Below are 20,000 nucleotides of genomic sequence, written 5' to 3' on the forward strand. Positions count from 1 at the left end.
AGATAAGAATATGTAAGTACATACACAAGAACTCTACAGGCTTAACTACGGATAGCGAAGTAGAGGGAAATTACTGATTTTAAATTTAAGATTTTAAATACTGAAATTTTAAATACTGAAATACTGAGTAAGTAGGTACTCAGGAGTTAGTCAGTTTGTTTGTTAGTCAAATATATATATATATATATATATATATATATATATATATATATATATATATATATATATATATATATATATATATATATATATATATATATATATATATATATATATATATATATATATATATATATATATATATATATATATATATATATATATATATATATATATATATATATATATATATATATATATATATATATATATATATATATATATATATATATATATATATATATATATATATATATATATATATATATATATATATTGCAGTCTCCGTGGTGTAGTGGTAAGACACTCGCCTGGCGTTCCGCGAGCGCTATGTCATGGGTTCGTATCCTGGCCGGGGAGGATTTACTGGGCGCAATTCCTTAACTGTAGCCTCTGTTTAACGCAACAGTAAAATGTGTACTTGGATGAAAAAACGATTCTTCGCGGCAGGGGATCGTATTCCAGGGACCATAGGATTAAGGACTTGCCCGAAACGCTACGCGTACTAGTGGCTGTACAAGAATGTAACAACTCTTGTATATATCTCAAAAAAAAAAAAAAAAAAAAAAAAAAAAAATATATATATATGTCGTACCTAATAGCCAGAACGTACTTCTCAGCCTACTATGCAAGGCCCAATTTGCCTAATAAGCCAACTTTTCATGAATTAATTGTTTTTCGACTACCTAACCTACCTAACCTAACCAAACCTAACTTTTTCTACTACCTAACCTAACCTAACCTATAAAGATAGGTTAGGTTAGGTTAGGTAGGGTTGGTTAGGTTTGGTCATATATCTACGTTAATTTTAACTCCAATAAAAAAAATTGACCTCATACATAATGAAATGGGTAGCTTTATCATTTCATAAGAAAAAAATTAGAGAAAATTTATTAATTCAGGAAAACTTGGCTTATTAGGCAAATCGGGCCTTGCATAGTAGGCTGAGAAGTGCGTTCTGGCTATTAGGTACGACATATATATATATATATATATATATATATATATATATATATATAAAGCTGTCTGTCCCTGGACACACTGAATTATTATTATTAATGAATTTAAATAAATAAATTAAATTATTAAATATTGCTCATTTTAAATTATTTGTTTAATAATTCATTGTGTCAGGGGACAGGCAGGCAGAGTGTATTCATACACGTTAGGCTTATATTGAGGTTCACAACAAGCTGACTAACTCCTAAGTACCTACTTACTGCTAGGTGAACAGAGGCATTAAGTGATAAATAATGAGCCCAACCATTTATGTTCCTCCCGGAATTCGAACACAGAATTCTTGATTGTGAATCGATAACGAAATATATATTTAATATACAAGAAATATGTACATAAATATGAAATTATTTGGATCCCAATAGTACAATCGGGTTCGTTCTAGACTCACGGTCAAGAATTTTGGGTTCGAATTCCTGACAAGACAAAAATGGTTGTTCAAAAAACCTGTTCACCTAGCAGTAATTAAACATGTACTCGTGAGTTTTTATTTTTTTATATTTATATAAGCCTCCAGATCTTTAGCCCCTGCTATTGCTTTGCTCTTCAACAAGTCACTTGAACTCCAAACCTTCCCAGATATTCTAAAAAAAGCGAGAGTAACGCCTGTCCACAAATGTGGTAATCTCACAGATGTTAACAACTACAGACCTATATCTATCCTGCCAAACTTGTCAAAAATTTTTGAAAAACTAATCTATAAGCAGCTTTACTCATATCTAGCCAAACTCAATATACTTAGCCCTTGCCAATATGGCTTCAGACCCAAAAAAAGCACTAACGATGCACTTATTAGTATGCTTAACTCGATTCATACAGCTCTTGATAAAAATGAGTTCCCTGTTGGGTTGTTTGTGGACCTGCGTAAAGCTTTTGACACTGTCAACCACCAAAACCTTCTTCTTAAATTACATCATTATGGAGTCAGAGGACACTCCCTACAATACCTCAAATCCTACCTTACTGACAGGCTCCAATATGTTTCTGTGAATAATACAATTTCTCCCACCCTACCCATCAACATTTGTGTTCCCCAGGGCAGCATACTTGGCCCTCTCCTCTTTCTCATCTACATTAATGACCTTCCAAATGCCTCCCAACACCTCAAACCAATTCTATTTGCTGACGACACAACCTTCATTTACTCCAGTCCTGATCCCCTTGCTCTAAATGCCACAGTAAATACTGAGCTAAATAAAGTCCATCTGTGGCTAACTGCCAACAAACTCACCCTTAACATTGACAAAACCTTTTATATTCTGTTTGGCAATAAATCCTCTAATCAAATAAATCTCAAAATAAACAATACCCAAATTTGTAACAAATTAGATGGCAAATTCCTTGGCATTCTCATTGACCACAAGCTTAATTTCCAGGGACACATTCTAAATATATCAAAAAAAGTTTCAAAAACTGTGGGCATTCTTTCTAAGATCAGATATTATGTACCACGCCCTGCCCTGGTGACTCTCTATTACTCCCTTATCTATCCATATCTCAACTATGGTATTTGTGCTTGGGGCTCTACTACCCAAAATCACTTACGTCCTCTAATTACTCAACACAAAGCTGCTATTAGGACAATATCCAATTCTGGCCCCAGACATCACTCGGTACCCCTACTTAAATCTCTGAATATGTTAGACATTAAGTCACTGCACATTCTCTCATGTGTATTATACATATATAAAACGCTAAACTATAATGCCAATCCTGATCTCAAAAGCTTCATAGAAGGTTGTATCAGAACCCATGAGCATCACACCAGAAATAAATACAGTTTTGATATTCCTAGAGTACGACTTAATCAAACTAGAAATGCTCTACAAATCAAGGGGCCCAGAATGTGGAATGACCTTCCCAACCATGTTAAAGACTGTACCTCTCTCAACCAGTTTAAGTTAAAAGCGAAGCTATACCTAATAAATTCCCTGTAACCTACCTTACCCTTCTATTGTCAACCAATGTCTGTTTTTTTCTTTAAAGAGCGCTGTTTGTCGACATAATTGTATTTGTGCTGCTTTTTCATCTATGTTTTCATTTCTTGTTTTCATTCTACTCATTATGCTCAATTAGTATTAAGCTTGTCATTTAAGTTTATCATGCCCGAAACGCTTTGCGTAATAGTGGCTTTAGGCATTGTATGTACTAGCTCTACCTATAAGTTAAACAATCCTTGTAAATATTTATTGTATGTATGTACCTTACCTAAATAAAATTGTATTGTATTGTATTGTATTGTATATATACAAAAGTTCTTACATTCTTGTAGAGTTAGTCAGTTTATTGTGGGTTCATATCCTGGAGAGGGTCAGTAGATTGTCCCTCGGGAGGACCTCTATTTAAGGCTAAAATGTTCTGCATGTATAACTCAGAGCCCTGCTCCTGTGGCAGGTAAGTCCACTTCGGGCTCACCATAGCCCGTGCTACATGCCCCGCTCCTGTTCCAGGTAAGCTACGGGCTCACCATAGCTCGTGCTACTTGGAACATGTTCCGAGTAGCTGAATCTATAACAACAACAATGCATGTATAAACTGGCTGCCTGTCACCGGGCACAATGAATTATAAACAAATCCTCATAGTCTTAACAATCCATCCTCCATAGTCCCCCCTGCACCACAGCTCGCGCGCCTCGCCAGCCACCACAGAAAACACCCTCAACCATCCCCATACTTATTTATTTATTTATTTATTTATTTATATATATACAAGAAGGTACATTGGGATTGTGAGGATACATAGCATAGTAATTACATTCATGTAAAGCCACTAGTACGCGCAGCGTTTCGGGCAGAAACGCACAAAAGATAATACACAAAACTCATTATGTAGTTTTCCCCACTAACAATATGCACCAATTACCCAGACACTATTTTGTAACTAGCTCATCAAGATTGTAACTTGCTTAGCTAAATGAATTATGGGGTTCAGTCCCTGACCCCATTATGTGCCTCTGTAACCCTTTCCACTACCGCCCTCAAGATGGGTATGGGGTGCATAATAAATGAACTCAACTAAACACTACCACTTCTATGCCAGCCACAGAACAAGAACAGTCCTGTAGTCAGAGCATTCCACGCCTTTCCCGGAAATTCAGACCATCTACATTAGCACAACCTCATAGAAATTTCTAGCAAATGAGAAATGGAGGATATTAAGTTTTAGTCTTTTTTTTTTTTGAGATATATACAAGAGTTATTACATTCATGTACAGCCACTAGTACGCGTAGCGTTTCGGGCAAGTCCTTAATCCTATGGTCCCTGGAATACGATCCCCGCCGCGAAGAATCGTTTTTTTCATCCAAGTACACATTTTACTGTTGCGTTAAACAGAGGCTACAGTTAAGGAATTGTGCCCAGTAAATCCTCCCCGGCCAGGATACGAACCCATGACATAGCGCTCGCGGAACGCCAGGCGAGTGTCTTACCACTACACCACGGAGACTTTAGTGTTTTTCCTGCCCGAAACGCTTTGTGTAATAGTGGCTTTAGGCATTGTATGTACTAGCTCTATCTATAAATTCAGCAATATTTGTATCACCCCTTGTATGTATGTACTTTACCTGAATAAACATTTGAATTTGAATTTGGATCACTCTTATACGAAAGTTTCCCTAAAACAACACAAAAACATTGTATTCAAAGACACGAACATCGTAATTAATTGGCAACCATAAATATGTTGTTTAGTTCATTTATTATGCACCCCATACCCATCTTATTGCCTCACACTCCATCTGGTCACCATTTGGTCCGGGAGACATCTCCCGTCACGCAGGGTGCAGTCGCACCTCCACAGATCTCCAGTTATCATCTATTGATACTGGTGATGGCTCAAAAGGGCCACCACTTACGAGCTATTTATGCCCGTGCCACCTTTTGGGTTGCTTCATCTTCATCTTAACACATTCATAAGGGAGACATCTCCCGTCATGCAGGGTGCATTCGCACCTCCACAGATCTCCAGTATCAGCTCTTGATACTGGTAATGGTTTAAAAGGGTCACCACTTACGGGCTATTCATGCCCGTGCCACCTTTTGGGTGGCTTAATCTTCATCAATCAATCAATCATCTTATTGGCTTTAGTGGAGACGGTTAAAGAACACAATTGGCTCGGGGACTAAGACCTAAAATTCACTTAGCTAATCAAGTTACAGCCTAGATAGGCTTGTCACAAAATTTAATGTATAGTGTTATATCAATACTTACTAGGGTTCAACCCGACCACAAGTAAGTAATTATCAAATTACTATTAATTAATAGCATAATTATAGCACCATCAAATGTGCAGGATATACAAAAGGTTCTAAATATCACTATGTCAATTTATTTATTTATTTATTTATTTATATATATATATATATACAAGAAGGTACATTGGCTTTGTGAGAATACATTGGATAGTACAGTATTTACATTCTTGTAAAGCCACTAGTACGCGCAGCGTTTCGGGCAGGTCCTTAATCTAGCAGATAATTTTAAGTAGGTAATTTCAATCAGAATTGATAAATGATAAAGATACATTACAAGAGAAAAAATATTAGAACAAAAGCTATTAATCTGCTGTATGGTGTCTATTAATCTTGTTTAAATTACCAATCAAGCTGTCAATGTAATCAATCAGAGCTTTAATATACCAATGTGCTTTAATATACTTACTAATCTCTCTATCTCATTTTTTTTCTTGCAATGTATCTGTTATCATTTTATTAATTCTGCTAGAATTTACTTACTTAAAATTATCTGTTAGATTAAGGACCTGCCCGAAACACTGCGCGTACTAGTGGCTTTACAAGATTGTAAATACTATGCTATATATCCTCACAAACCCAATGTACCTTCTTGTATATAAATAAATAAATAAATAAATAAAAGTGCATAAGACGAACGATACCAAAAGTATCTGATCCACCAAGGATTCCATGAGAGTAAAGTATCCGCGGGGGGCGGTCAAGAAGCCAGACACGCTCGTCCTGGAAGTCAGGACATTCAAGAAGGATATGCACGACCGTAAGGACAATTTAATTTGGACAATAAGGAGCAGGGCGGCGCTCCATTAAGTGCCCGTGAGTTAAACGAATATGACCAATAAGTAACCTCGCCAGAGCCGTTTCCGACCGCAGGTTACGGTGGTAGGAGGAAGGCCATGAGGACACGCTACCCTTAAGAGCACGCAGATTGTTACCAGTAACAGAAGACTAACGACCCTACCAACGGGCACGGATTGAGGAATGAATAACTGGGTTGAAGTCGAAATATGGAACACGTTTGCGGGAAATGGGACAAGTGCGGATAACCTCCTTAGTGGCTGCGTCCGTATGCTCATTTAAGGTAACATGCTCGTGTCTGATGCTAGACACAAATACAACAAACTTATTAATGACGGCAACAGTCCATTTCATGTAGACTCCATCTCATGTTGGTCTCCGAATGCATGATAGAGCTGATGAGTTAACCAAAGAAAGTGCCTTTAAAGCAGAAATTGAGTGTAACCTTGGATTGTCAATAAGCAGTCAGAGAACAAATAGTACACCAAGAACTTCAACAAAATCTTGTAGATCTGAGGCAAAGTGAAATTGACACCAGTAATTCCATCTTTCATCATGCTTTCATGCAAGAGGAGCCACACATCTATGGTTCATCCAATAAAATCAGCAGACTTCTAGATGTTACTACTGCTCGGCTTAGACTCGGTTACAAGTATCTCTGAGAATTCTCATTATCTGTTGATGTAGACCTGATCAAATGTAAACTGTGTCAACAAAATTATTCGCACACCCTCTGTCACTATGTGATGGAGTGCGAAAAGATACATGAATTCAGAGACAATTCTATAACAAATGTACCAGAGATGTGTAAATATATCATTCAAAATGATCTGCTGCCAGAAATCTTGGCCAAATATCCCCAGTTTGCTAACTGTGCGCTGAAGCGGGATTATATTACAAGCTTCTCCTCCTCCAACTGACCAACATCCGGGAGGTTGGGAAGAGAGATTAATTGTAATCAGTTGCACACTTGGGAATTTTAATTAGTGGACCAAGAATTAGTGTAAGCCTTCTTGGAATGTGGAACACTTAAAGGATAGGTTATGTACAATTAACAGACCCATCTCATTATCTGTCATGAACCAAATTGAGTATGGAACAATTACAGTATATAATTTCTTAATATAGTTGCTATGCTCAGTTTCCTTAAATTTCAGTAGTGAAAAATGCCAAGCGACAGTTGTCCGGCCAGAAACACTATGAATGTTAGTGGCTTTGCACACTGATATTATGTACTCCTACAACCCAGTGTACCTTCTTGTATATACAGTAAATTAATAAACAAACATACATAAAGTGGGCTTCACTTCAGATGAACCAAAACATGTCATATGATATAAGCCATTATCTAAGGGTTCAAAATTCATTTGAATGTCAATATCATGATATTTATCAAATTCACGCGGAGATACAGTGAAATGAGGAAAATGTTCCAATTGGATATGACAATCTGTAGTAACTATATTAACAGTTGCTCCAAAGTTCTCAAAAGTTCCCTTGCAGGCAATTATATGTGCCTGTTCATACCACATAACTAATCCCTAAGAATTCCACATTTCAAAACATTCTATGACAAACACTCTACAAAAATCCTATGTGCACTAATTACAATTGATACTTGTCCCCCAAGGTTTCCAGGAATCATTTAGGACAGCCAACAGTCACCAGGAAATTTCCCAGCAGAATGATCAACTTGCTAAAAGCATTCTGTCCAACACATAGTCAGCTGAAGTGTGGCATATCAGTCACCATGAACGTAGGATCTGCACTCAAACTCAAATTGTTGCCCAGTGATAAATGTTCTGGATATACTTGGATCTTCTCCAACACCATCGACAATCATCAGCAACAATGTAACACTCAACAAGTTGGACTCGTTGAGTTGAACTTGTTCCAGCTCACTCACAAGATGCTGCAACCTCTCTACAGAGCAGACAGCAATTCTGGCTATACCTGAATTACTACCCTCTCACCCTCCTTCGAGCTCTCTCTCCCCCGACCTCAATCAAGCTCTCTGCTCCAGGCCTGGCGTGCACATCCTTATCTCAGCAATCAAGACACATCATTACATTTCCAATATGCCACTGCTATAACCAAGACTACTGTATATTAAATAAACATTAAAAACCACTATACTCTGAGTCTTGTCACCCAAAATTGTAAACGTTATAAATCCTTGCTCACAAGCCAAGTCTGATGGTTTTACCTAAAAGGAATGACATATATTACTACGTATATGTGAGAAAGCTGTAGGAACACGTAAGCCATAGATAACGATCATTGGTGCAGTGGTCACGGTACTGTGTATGTTTAGGGGTGATCCTGGACGGCATGGGTTATTTATTTAATATATATATATATGTCGTACCTAGTAGCCAGAACGCACTTCTCAGCCTATTATGCAAGGCCCGATTTGCCTAATAAGCCAAGTTTTCATGAATTAATTGTTTTTCGACTACCTAACCTACCTAACCTAACCTAACCTAACTTTTTCGGCCACCTAACCTAACCTAACCTATAAAGATAGGTTAGGTTAGGTAGGGTTGGTTAGGTTCTGTCATATATCTACGTTAATTTTAACTCCAATAAACAAAAATTGACCTTATACATAATGAAATGGGTAGCTTTATCTTTTCATAAGAAAAAAATTAGAGAAAATATATAAATTCAGGAAAACTTGGCTTATTAGGCAAATTGGGCCTTGCATTGTAGGCCGAGAAGTGCATTCTGGCTACTAGGTACGACATATATATATATATATATATATATATATATATATATATATATGTCGTACCTAGTAGCCAGAACTCACTTCTCAGCCTACTATGCAAGGCCCGATTTGCCTAATAAGCCAAGTTTTCCTGAATTAATATATTTATTATAATTTTTTTCTTATGAAATGATAAACCAACCCTTTTCTCTATATATGAGGTCAATTTTTTTTTATTGGAGTTAAAATTAACGTAGATATATGACCGAACCTAACCAACCCTACCTAACCTAACCTAACCTATATTTATAGGTAAGGTTAGGTTAGGTAGCCAAAAAAAGCTAGGTTAGGTTAGGTTAGGTAGGTTAGGTAGACGAAAAAACATTAATTCATGAAAACTTGGCTTATTAGGCAAATCAGGCCTTGAATAGTAGGCTGAGAAGTGCGTTCTGGCTATTAGGTACGACATATATATATATATATATATATATATATATATATATATATATATATATATATATATATATATATATATATATATATATGTCGTACCTAGTAGCCAGAACGCACTTTTATGCCCACTATGCAAGGCCCGATTTGCCTAATAAGCCAAGTTTTCCTGAATTAATTGTTTTTCGACAACCTAACCTACCTAACCTAACCTAACCTAACTTTTTCGGCTACCTCACCTAACCTAACCTCTAAAGATAGGTTAGGTTAGGTTAGGTAGGGTTGGTTAGGTTTGGTCATATATCTACGTTAATTTTAACTCCAATAAAAAAAAATTGACCTCATACATAATGAAATGGGTAGCTTTATCATTTCATAAGAAAAAAAATAGAGAAAATATATTAATTCAGGAAAACTTGGCTTATTAGGCAAATCTGGCCTTGCATAGTAGGCTGACAAGTGCGTTCTGGCTACTAGGTACGACATATATATATATATATATATATATATATATATATATATATATGTCGTACCTAATAGCCAGAACGCACTTCTCAGCCTACTATTCAAGGCCCGATTTGCCTAATAAGCCAAGTTTTCATGAATTAATGCTTTTTCGTCTACCTAACCTACCTAACCTAACCTAACCTAGCTTTTTTTGGCTACCTAACCTAACCTTACCTATAAATATAGGTTAGGTTAGGTTAGGTAGGGTTGGTTAGGTTCGGTCATATATCTACGTTAATTTTAACTCCAATAAAAAGAAATTGACCTCATACATAGAGAAAAGGGTTGCTTTATCATTTCATAAGAAAAAAATTATAGTAAATATATTAATTCAGGAAAACTTGGCTTATTAGGCAAATCGGGCCTTGAATAGTAGGCTGAGAAGTGAGTTCTGGCTACTAGGTACGACATATATATATATATATATATATATATATATATATATATGTCGTACCTAGTAGCCAGAACGCACTTATCAGCCTACTATGCAAGGCCCGATTTGCCTAATAAGCCAAGTTTTCCTGAATTAATATATTGTTCCTAATTTTTTTCTTATGAAATGATAAAGCTACCCATTTCATTACGTATGAGGTCAATTTTTTTTTATTGGAGTTAAAATTAACGTAGATATATGACCGAACCTATCCAACCCTACCTAACCTAACCTAACCTATGTTTATAGGTTAGGTTAGGTTAGGTAGCCGAAAAAGTTATTTTAGGTTAGGTTAGGTAGGTTAGGTAGTCGAAAAATAATTAATTCATGAAAACTTGGCTTATTAGGCAAATTCGGCCTTGCATAGTAGGCTGATAAGTGCGTTCTGGCTACTAGGTACGACATATATATATAGACACACACACACACACACACACAATCATAGAGAAAATAGTAGGTTTAGGAGAAGGCTCAAAGGAAAATGTCAGTGATTTTAGAAGAATAGGAAAATATGAGAAAGAAAAGAACCGCCCCTTAAGGGTGACCTTTAATGGAGTGAAAAACATGATGGAAGTGCTAAGAAATGCCAGGAAACTGCAGAGTGATGAGGTTGGCAAATCTTGGTCAATAAGACAAGACCTCTCCAAGGAAGACAGAGAAAAGCTGAAAATGAACTTAATTGAGGCAAAACGGCTAAATGGGGATAGAAATGAAGAAGACAGAAATTCTTTTTTTTACAAAGTGACAGGGACTGGAAAGCTTGTGAAATTGTACATAAAAACAAAGCAACAAGATCAGTAGTGGAAGGGGGAGTAAAGAGCAAAGGAAAAGGGAACATGTTCCTGAAAATTGTATATACCAACATAGATGGAGTGAGGTCAAAAACTTTGGAGTTGCAAGATATAATCCAGCTTAGGGTCCCAGATATTGTTGCATTATCAGAAACGAAACTTGAAGGAAATATAATAAATGAAGTCATATTCCCAAGAGGCTACTCAGTTTGGAGACGTGACAGGAAAACTAGGAAGGGAGGAGGAGTGGCTGTACTGGTGAAAAAACACCTGAAGGTAAAAAGAGTTAATATTTGAAAACCCTCGAGATATTGACATAATGGCATTGCAGGTCTGGAATCAGGATGATAACCTGATAATTGTAAATACCTACAGCCCACCAGCAAGCAACACGTGGACAAAGGAAGAACTGGATGACAAACGAGAGGGCCTCATAATGGTCATGAGAGATATTATTGTACAAGCAGATAAAGATAAATCACGACTGTTGATACTGGGGGACTTCAACTTTAGAGCAATAGACTGGGAGGCCTAAGAAGCAAGAACGGAGGACTTTTGGACATGCAGATTTGTGAACCTCATTCTGGAGACATTCTTGTATCAACACATAAAGCAAGCCACAAGAATGAGGGAAGGAGATATACCGTCAGTACTGGATCTAGTATTCACCAGGAAAGAAGAAGAGATTTTTGACATCCAGTACCTTCCTCCTTTGGGAAAGAGTGATCACGTCCTGTTAGACATTAAATATGCTTTAAGATATCATCTAGAAGAAAATGGGGACATTGAAACAGTTGATAAACTCGATTTAAAGAGAGGCAACTATGGGGAACTTCGAAATTTTTTTAATGAGTGTAATTGGACAGAATTGTTGCTAGGCAGGGAAGTAAATGAAATGTATGCCAAATTTTTAAAACTATACGAGGAAGGCACACAAACATTCATACCAAAACAGAGATGCAGGACCAGAAAACAGGATTGGTTCGACAGAAATTGTGAGAGGGCAAGAGACCAAAAGACACAAAAATGGAATCAGTATAGGAAGAGGCCAAACCCCCAAACATACCAGCGATACAAAGATGCGAGAAACAATTATACAGCAGTAAGGAGAGAGGCAGAAAGAAATTTTGAAAAAGGGATAGCAGATAAATGTAAAACAGAACCGGGCCTATTCTACAAATTCATAAACAACAAATTGCAGGTAAAGGATAATATCCAGAGGTTGAAAATGGGAAACAGATTCACGGAAAATGAAAGGGAAATGTGTGAAACATTAAATGAAAAGTTCCAAAGTGTGTTTGTACAAAATGAAATCTTCAGAGAACCAGACACAATAAGAATTCCAGAGAACATAGAGCGGATAGAGGTGTCTAGAGATGAAGTGGAAAATATGCTAAAGGAGCTCGGGAGGAACAAAGCAGCTGGCCCAGATGGCGTTTCACCATGGGTTCTGAGAGAATGTGCATCTGAGCTCAGCATTCCACTTCACCTGATCTTTCAGGCATCCCTGTGTACAGGAATCGTAGCAGACGTGTGGAAACAGGCTAACATAGTTCCAATCTACAAAAGTGGCAGCAGGGAAGACCCCCTCAATTATAGGACTGTATCATTGACAAGTGTAATAGTGAAAGTATTGGAAAAGCTAATCAAAACTAAATGGGTAGAACACCTGGAGAGAAATGATATAATATCAGACAGACAGTATGGTTTTCGATCAGGAAGATCCTGTGTATCGAATTTACTCAGTTTCTATGATCGGGCCACAGAGATATTACAGGAAAGAGATGGCTGGGTTGACTGCATCTATCTGGACCTAAAAAAGGCTTTCGACAGAGTTCCACATAAGAGGTTGTTCTGGAAACTGGAAAATATTGGAGGGGTGACAGGTAAGCTTCTATCATGGATGAAAAATTTTCTGACTGATAGAAAAATGAGGGCAGTAATCAGAGGCAATGTATCGGAATGGAGAAATGTCACAAGTGGAGTACCACAGGGTTCAGTTCTTGCACCAGTGATGTTTATTGTGTACATAAATGATCTACCAGTTGGTATACAGAATTATATGAACATGTTTGCTGATGATGCTAAGATAATAGGAAGGATAAGAAATTTAGATGATTGTCATGCCCTTCAAGAAGACCTGGACAAAATAAGTATATGGAGCACCACTTGGCAAATGGAATTTAATGTTAATAAATGTCATGTTATGGAATGTGGAATAGGAGAACATAGACCCCACACAACCTATATATTATGTGAGAAATCTTTAAAGAATTCTGATAAAGAAAGAGATCTAGGAGTGGTTCTAGATAGAAAACTATCACCTGAGGACCACATTAAGAATATTGTGCAAGGAGCCTATGCAATGCTTTCTAACTTCAGAATTGCATTTAAATACATGGATGGCGATATACTAAAGAAATTGTTCATGACTTTTGTTAGGCCAAAGCTAGAATATGCAGCTGTTGTGTGGTGCCCATATCTTAAGAAGCACATCAACAAACTGGAAAAGGTGCAAAGACATGCTACTAAGTGGCTCCCAGAACTGAAGGGCAAGAGCTACGAGGAGAGGTTAGAAGCATTAAATATGCCAAAACTAGAAGACAGAAGAAAAAGAGGTGATATGATCACTACGTACAAAATAGTAACAGGAATTGATAAAATCGACAGGGAAGACTTCCTGAGACCTGGAACTTCAAGAACAAGAGGCCATAGATTTAAACTAGTTAAACACAGATGCCGAAGAAATATAAGAAAATTCACCTTCGCAAATAGAGTGGTAGACGGTTGGAACAAGTTAAGTGAGAAGGTGGTGGAGGCCAAGACCGTCAGTAGTTTCAAAGCGTTATATGACAAAGAGTGCTGGGAAGACGGGACACCACGAGCGTAGCTCTCATCCTGTAACTACACTTAGGTAATTACACTTAGGTAATTACACACACACACACACTACGGGCCTCATAGCCTGGTGGATAGCGCGCAGGACTCGTAATTCTGTGGCGCGGGTTCGATTCCCGCACGAGGCAGAAACAAATGGGCAAAGTTTCTTTCACCCTAAGTGCCCCTGTTACCTAGCAGTAAATAGGTACCTGGGAGTTAGTCAGCTGTCACGGGCTGCTTCCTGGGGTGTGTGTGTGGTGTGGGGAAAAAAAAAAAGTAGTTAGTAAACAGTTGAGAGGCGGGCCGAAAGAGCAAAGCTCAACCCCCGCAAAAACACAACTAGTAAACACACACACACACACACACACACACACACACACACACACACACACACACACACACACACACACACACACACACACACACACACACACAGTATGCGGAAAATCCACAGAGAAATATGAAATGAGGTGAACGTTTCGGCTTGTTAAAGCCTTTGTCAACACCAGACTGACTCCTGAACTGAGTCAGTCTGGTGTTGACAAAGGCTTTAACAAGCCGAAACGTTCACCTCATTTCATATTTCTCTGTGGATTTTCCGCATAAAATGATCAGTGTTTTGTGATCGTCAATTGCATATATATATATATATATATATATATATATATATATATATATATATATATATATATATATATATATATATATATATATATATACAGAGAACCACTTGGTTTCCGAACTTTAGTTATCCGAAACTTCCAGTTTCCCGATTGGGGTTGTGGAGTCATGCTACCCGAACAAAGTTCGGGTAAGAAGGGGTCCGCCAAGCGTCACGCCGGCTTGTTGTGGTGGGTGGGAGATGGTCCAGTTTGTGACTTCACAGATTCACGGCCTATTATTCCTATTATTTTGAATTGCCATAAGGCTGGAATGTTCATTCTGTGCTTTTGTTTTACATATCTGCACAATCAAGAAACATCTGTGCACCATGTCGGCTCCAAATGCACGCATTGCGTCAGTGATTGCTGACCGGCGGGTGGATGGATGAGGGAGCTTAGGTGGGAGGCAGTATGAGAGAGGGGGGGGAGAATTAGTCAGAAAGGGAGGGAGGAAGAGAGATGCTAGGAGGGAGGGGGGAGGGAGGGAGAGATGCTAAGAGGGAGGGGGGAGGGAGGGAGAGATGCTAAGAGGGAGGGGGAGGTAGGGAGAGATGCTAGGGGGTAAGCAGGAAGGGATGGAAGTAGTGAGAATTAGGGAGGGAAAGGCAGGCACAGGCAGGCAGGCTCAGGCAGGCAGGCACAGGCAGGCAGGCAGGCAGGCACAGGCAGGCACAGGCAGGCACAGGCAGGCACAGGCAGGCAGGCAGGCACAGGCAGGCAGGCAGGCAGGCACAGGCAGGCAGGCACAGGCAGGCAGGCAGGCAGGCACAGGCAGGCAGGCAGGCACAGGCAGGCAGGCAGGCAGGCAGGCAGTGAGTGGTAGTCACGCGGTTGAACCGTGTGACCTTTAAAAGAGAGTATGGGATGTAGGGGGGCGGTTGGTAGGGGCGAGAACGGCTCATTCCCGAAGATAAGCCTAACACACACTACCCGTTAGCATGATGGCAGGCAGGCAGGCTTGCAGACTGGGAAGGAGGCAGGCAGGCTTGCAGGCTGGGAAGGAGGCAGGCAGGCTTGCAGGCTGGGAAGGAGGCAGGCAGGCTTGCAGGCTGGGAAGGAGGCAGGCAGGCTTGCAGGCTGGGAAGGAGGCAGGCAGGCTTGCAGGCTGGGAAGGAGGCAGGCAGGCTTGCAGGCTGGGAAGGAGGCAGGCAGGCTTGCAGGCTGGGAAGGAGGCAGGCAGGCTTGCAGGCTGGGAAGGAGGCAGGCAGGCTTGCAGGCTGGGAAGGAGGCAGGCAGGCTTGCAGGCTTACCTGGTTGATGGGGTTCTGGGAGTTCTTCTACTCCCCAAGCCCGGCCCGAGGCCAGGCTCGACTTGTGAGAGTTTGGTCCACCAGGCTGTTGCTTGGAGCGGCCCGCAGGCCCACATATCCACCACAGCCCGGTTGGTCTGGCACTCCTTGGAGGAATAAATCTAGTTTCCTCTTGAAAATGTCCACGGTTGTTCCGGCAATATTTCTTATGCTTGCTGGGAGGACGTTGAACAACCGCGGACCTCTGATGTTTATACAGTGTTCTCTGATTGTGCCTATGGCACCTCTGCTCTTCATTGGTTCTATTCTACATTTTCTTCCATGTCGTTCACTCCAGTACGTTGTTATTTTACTGTGTAGATTTGGTACTTGGCCCTCCATTATCTTCCAGGTGTATATTATTTGATATCTCTCTCGTCTTCTTTCTAGTGAGTACATTTGGAGGGCTTTGAGACGATCCCAATAATTTAGGTGCTTTATTGCGTCTATGCGTGCCGTATATGTTCTTTGTATTCCCTCTATTTCAGCAATCTCTCCTGCTCTGAAGGGGGAAGTGAGTACTGAGCAGTACTCAAGACGGGACAACACAAGTGACTTGAAGAGTACAACCATTGTGATGGGATCCCTGGATTTGAAAGTTCTCGTAATCCATCCTATCATTTTTCTGGCTGTCGCAATATTTGCTTGGTTATGCTCCTTAAACGTTAAGTCGTCAGACATTATTATTCCCAAATCCTTTACATGCTGTTTTCCTACTATGGGTACATTTGATTGTGTTTTGTACTCTATATTATGTTTAAGGTCCTCATTTTTACCGTACCTGAGTACCTGGAATTTATCACTGTTAAACATCATGTTATTTTCTGATGCCCAGTCGAAAACTTTATTAATATCAGCTTGAAGTTTTTCAATGTCCTCAGCCGAGGTAATTTTCATACTGATTTTTGTGTCATCTGCAAAGGATGATACGAAGCTGTGACTTGTATTTTTGTCTATATCTGATATGAGAATAAGGAAAAGCAGCGGTGCAAGGACTGTACCCTGAGGTACAGATCTTTTCACTGCACTTGGACTAGATTTTATATGGTTGACAGTTACTCGCCGAGTCCTGTTTGACAGAAAACCGAGTATCCAGCGTCCTACTTTACCGGTTATTCCCATTGACTTCATTTTGTGTGCTATCACGCCATGGTCACATTTATCGAAAGCCTTTGCGAAGTCCGTGTATATCACATCAGCATTCGGTTTCTCTTCTAATGCCTCAGTGACTTTGTCGTAGTGCTCAAGTAGCTGTGAGAGGCACGATCTTCCCGCTCGAAATCCATGTTGGCCTGGGTTGTGAAGGTCATTGGTCTCCATGAAATTGGTGACCCGACTCCTAATCACTCTCTCAAATACTTTTATGATGTGCGATGTTAGTGCAACTGGCCTATAATTTTTTGCCAATGCTTTGCTCCCTCCCTTGTGTAGAGGGGCCATGTCTGCTACTTTAAGTGCATCTGGTATCTCCCCCGTGTCCAAGCTCTTCCTCCACACTATACTGAGTGCCTGTGCTACCGGCACTTTGCATTTCTTTATAAATATTGAATTCCATGAGTCTGGACCTGGGGCCGAGTGCATGGGCATGTTTTCAATTTCTTTTTCAAAATTTAGTGCTCTCGTGTTTATATCAGTTATATTTACAGGGGTTTGAATATCCCGCATAAAGAAATTGTCTGGATCTTCCACCTTCATGTTGTTTATTGGAGTGCTAAACATGTCCTCATACTGCTTTTTTAGGATTTCACTAATTTCTTTGTCATCCTCCGTGTATGAACCTTCACTTGTACGAATAGGTCCAATACTGGCAGTGGTTTTTGCTTTTGATTTCGCATATGAGAAGAAATATTTTGGATTTTTCTTTATTTCCTGAATTGCTTTCTATTCTAACTGCCTTTCTTCAGTTTCATATGAGTGTTTCAATTTCCGCTCGATTTCTTCAATCTCCCTATTTAAATTATTCCTTCTTTGACAGGAAATTCGTGTCTGCATAAGCAGTTCCGTTATTTTTTTCCTGCGTTTATAGTGTCGTCTGCGTTCTCTTTCTACGTTAGATCTCTTTCTAGCTTTCCTCAAAGGAACATGTTTCAGACAGACTTGATACGCTTCTGAAGTCAGTTTTTCTATTCCTTCTGTAGGACTTGTATTATTTAGAACAGTTCCCCATGGAATGTTTGTAAGTTCCCTGTTTATTATCTCCCAGTCTATCCTTTTATTATTAAAATTGAATTTACTGAATAGCCCCTCTCGCTTTATCAACGTTTTAGGTCTATTCTGAGTATTGATGGTCGTTTGCACTTCAATGAGTTTGTGATCTGAGTATGTGGCATCTGATATCGTAATGTCTCTGATAATGTCTTCATTGTTCGTAAAGACCAGATCTAGAATATTTTCATTTCTCGTTGGCTCCGATATCTGCTGATTGAGTGAAAATTTGTCACAGAATCTAAGTAGTTCTCTAATCTGTGGTTGGTTAGGTCCTGATAGATTTCCTGGTATAATATTATTGTTTGCTATTTTCCACCTGAGACTAGGCAAGTTGAAGTCACCTAGGAAGATAATATCAGGTATCGGGTTCTCCAAATTATCAAGGCTATTCTCTATTTTGCTTATCTGTTCTGTGAATTCCTCAGCCGTTGCATCTGGCGGTTTGTATATTAGTATAATCACTAAATTTATTTTCTCTATTTTTAATCCCAGTACCTCTACCACCTCATTTGTAACGTTTAGGAGCTCCGAGCATACAAGGTCTTCCCTAATATACAGACCCACTCCTCCATGTGACCTAATTTTCCTAGGCTGGGAAGGAGGCAGGCAGGCTGGGAAGGAGGCAGGCCGGCTGGGAAGGAGGCAGGCAGGCTTGCAGGCTGGGAAGGAGGCAGGCAGGCTGGGAAGGAGGCAGGCAGGCTGGGAAGGAGGCAGGCAGGCAGGAAGCGATATATGGGTGTTGAAGTGAACCATGAACCACGTGACCTTTGAGAGTGTGTGTGTGTGTGTATGGGTTTGGGGTTGGGGGAGAGGGGGAGGTGTGTTGGTGGTGGGGGAGGGACCGGCTGACTTCGTAAGCCTAACCACACTCCACAGACCTGTGACCCAGATTTGTTTCTTAAATGTACAGTACATCATCGTATATTTTAGGCAGGATGTGCTAGCAGGCTGGTAGGATGTGCCTGCAGGCTGGCAGGCAAGCTGGCAAGCAGGCTGGCAGGATGTTCCTGCAGGCTGGCAGGCAGGCTGGCAGGATGTTCCTGCAGGCTGGCAGGCAGGCTGGCAGGATGTGCCTGCAGGCTGGCAGGCAGGCTGGCAGGATGTGCCTGCAAGCTGGCAGGATGTGCCTGCAAGCTGGCAGGCAGGCTGGCAGGATGTGCCTGCAGACTGGCAGGCAGGATGTGCCTGCAGGCTGGCAGGATGTGCCTGCAGGCTGGCAGGATGTGCCTGCAGGCTGGCAGGATGTGCCTGCAGGCTGGCAGGATGTGCCTGCAGGCTGGCAGGATGTGCCTGCAGGCTGGCAGGATGTGCCTGCAGGCTGGCAGGATGTGCCTGCAGGCTGGCAGGATGTGCCTGCAGGCTGGCAGGATGTGCCTGCAGGCTGGCAGGATGTGCCTGCAGGCTGGCAGGATGTGCCTGCAGGCTGGCAGGATGTGCCTGCAGGCTGGCAGGATGTTCCTGCAGGCTGGCAGGATGTTCCTGCAGGCTGGCAGGATGTTCCTGCAGGCTGGCAGGATGTTCCTGCAGGCTGGCAGGATGTTCCTGCAGGCTGGCAGGATGTTTCTGCAGGCTGGCAGGATGTTCCTGCAGGCTGGCAGGATGTTCCTGCAGGCTGGCAGGATGTTCCTGCAGGCTGGCAGGATGTTCCTGCAGGATGTTCCTGCAGGCTGGCAGGATGTTCCTGCAGGCTGGCAGGAAACATCCAGAGGATGTTTGCCAGACGTCGTAATAATCAGTTAGGAACAATTAAGAACTTTTATAAAACGGATCAGGACTTCACTTATTGGTGGGTACAAACAAAACACGGTCGCATTTACGCTATGAACCTGTCAATTTTTTCCCCT

This window comes from Procambarus clarkii, chromosome 4, assembly GCF_040958095.1.
Source record: "Procambarus clarkii isolate CNS0578487 chromosome 4, FALCON_Pclarkii_2.0, whole genome shotgun sequence".
Classification (NCBI taxonomy): domain Eukaryota; kingdom Metazoa; phylum Arthropoda; class Malacostraca; order Decapoda; family Cambaridae; genus Procambarus; species Procambarus clarkii.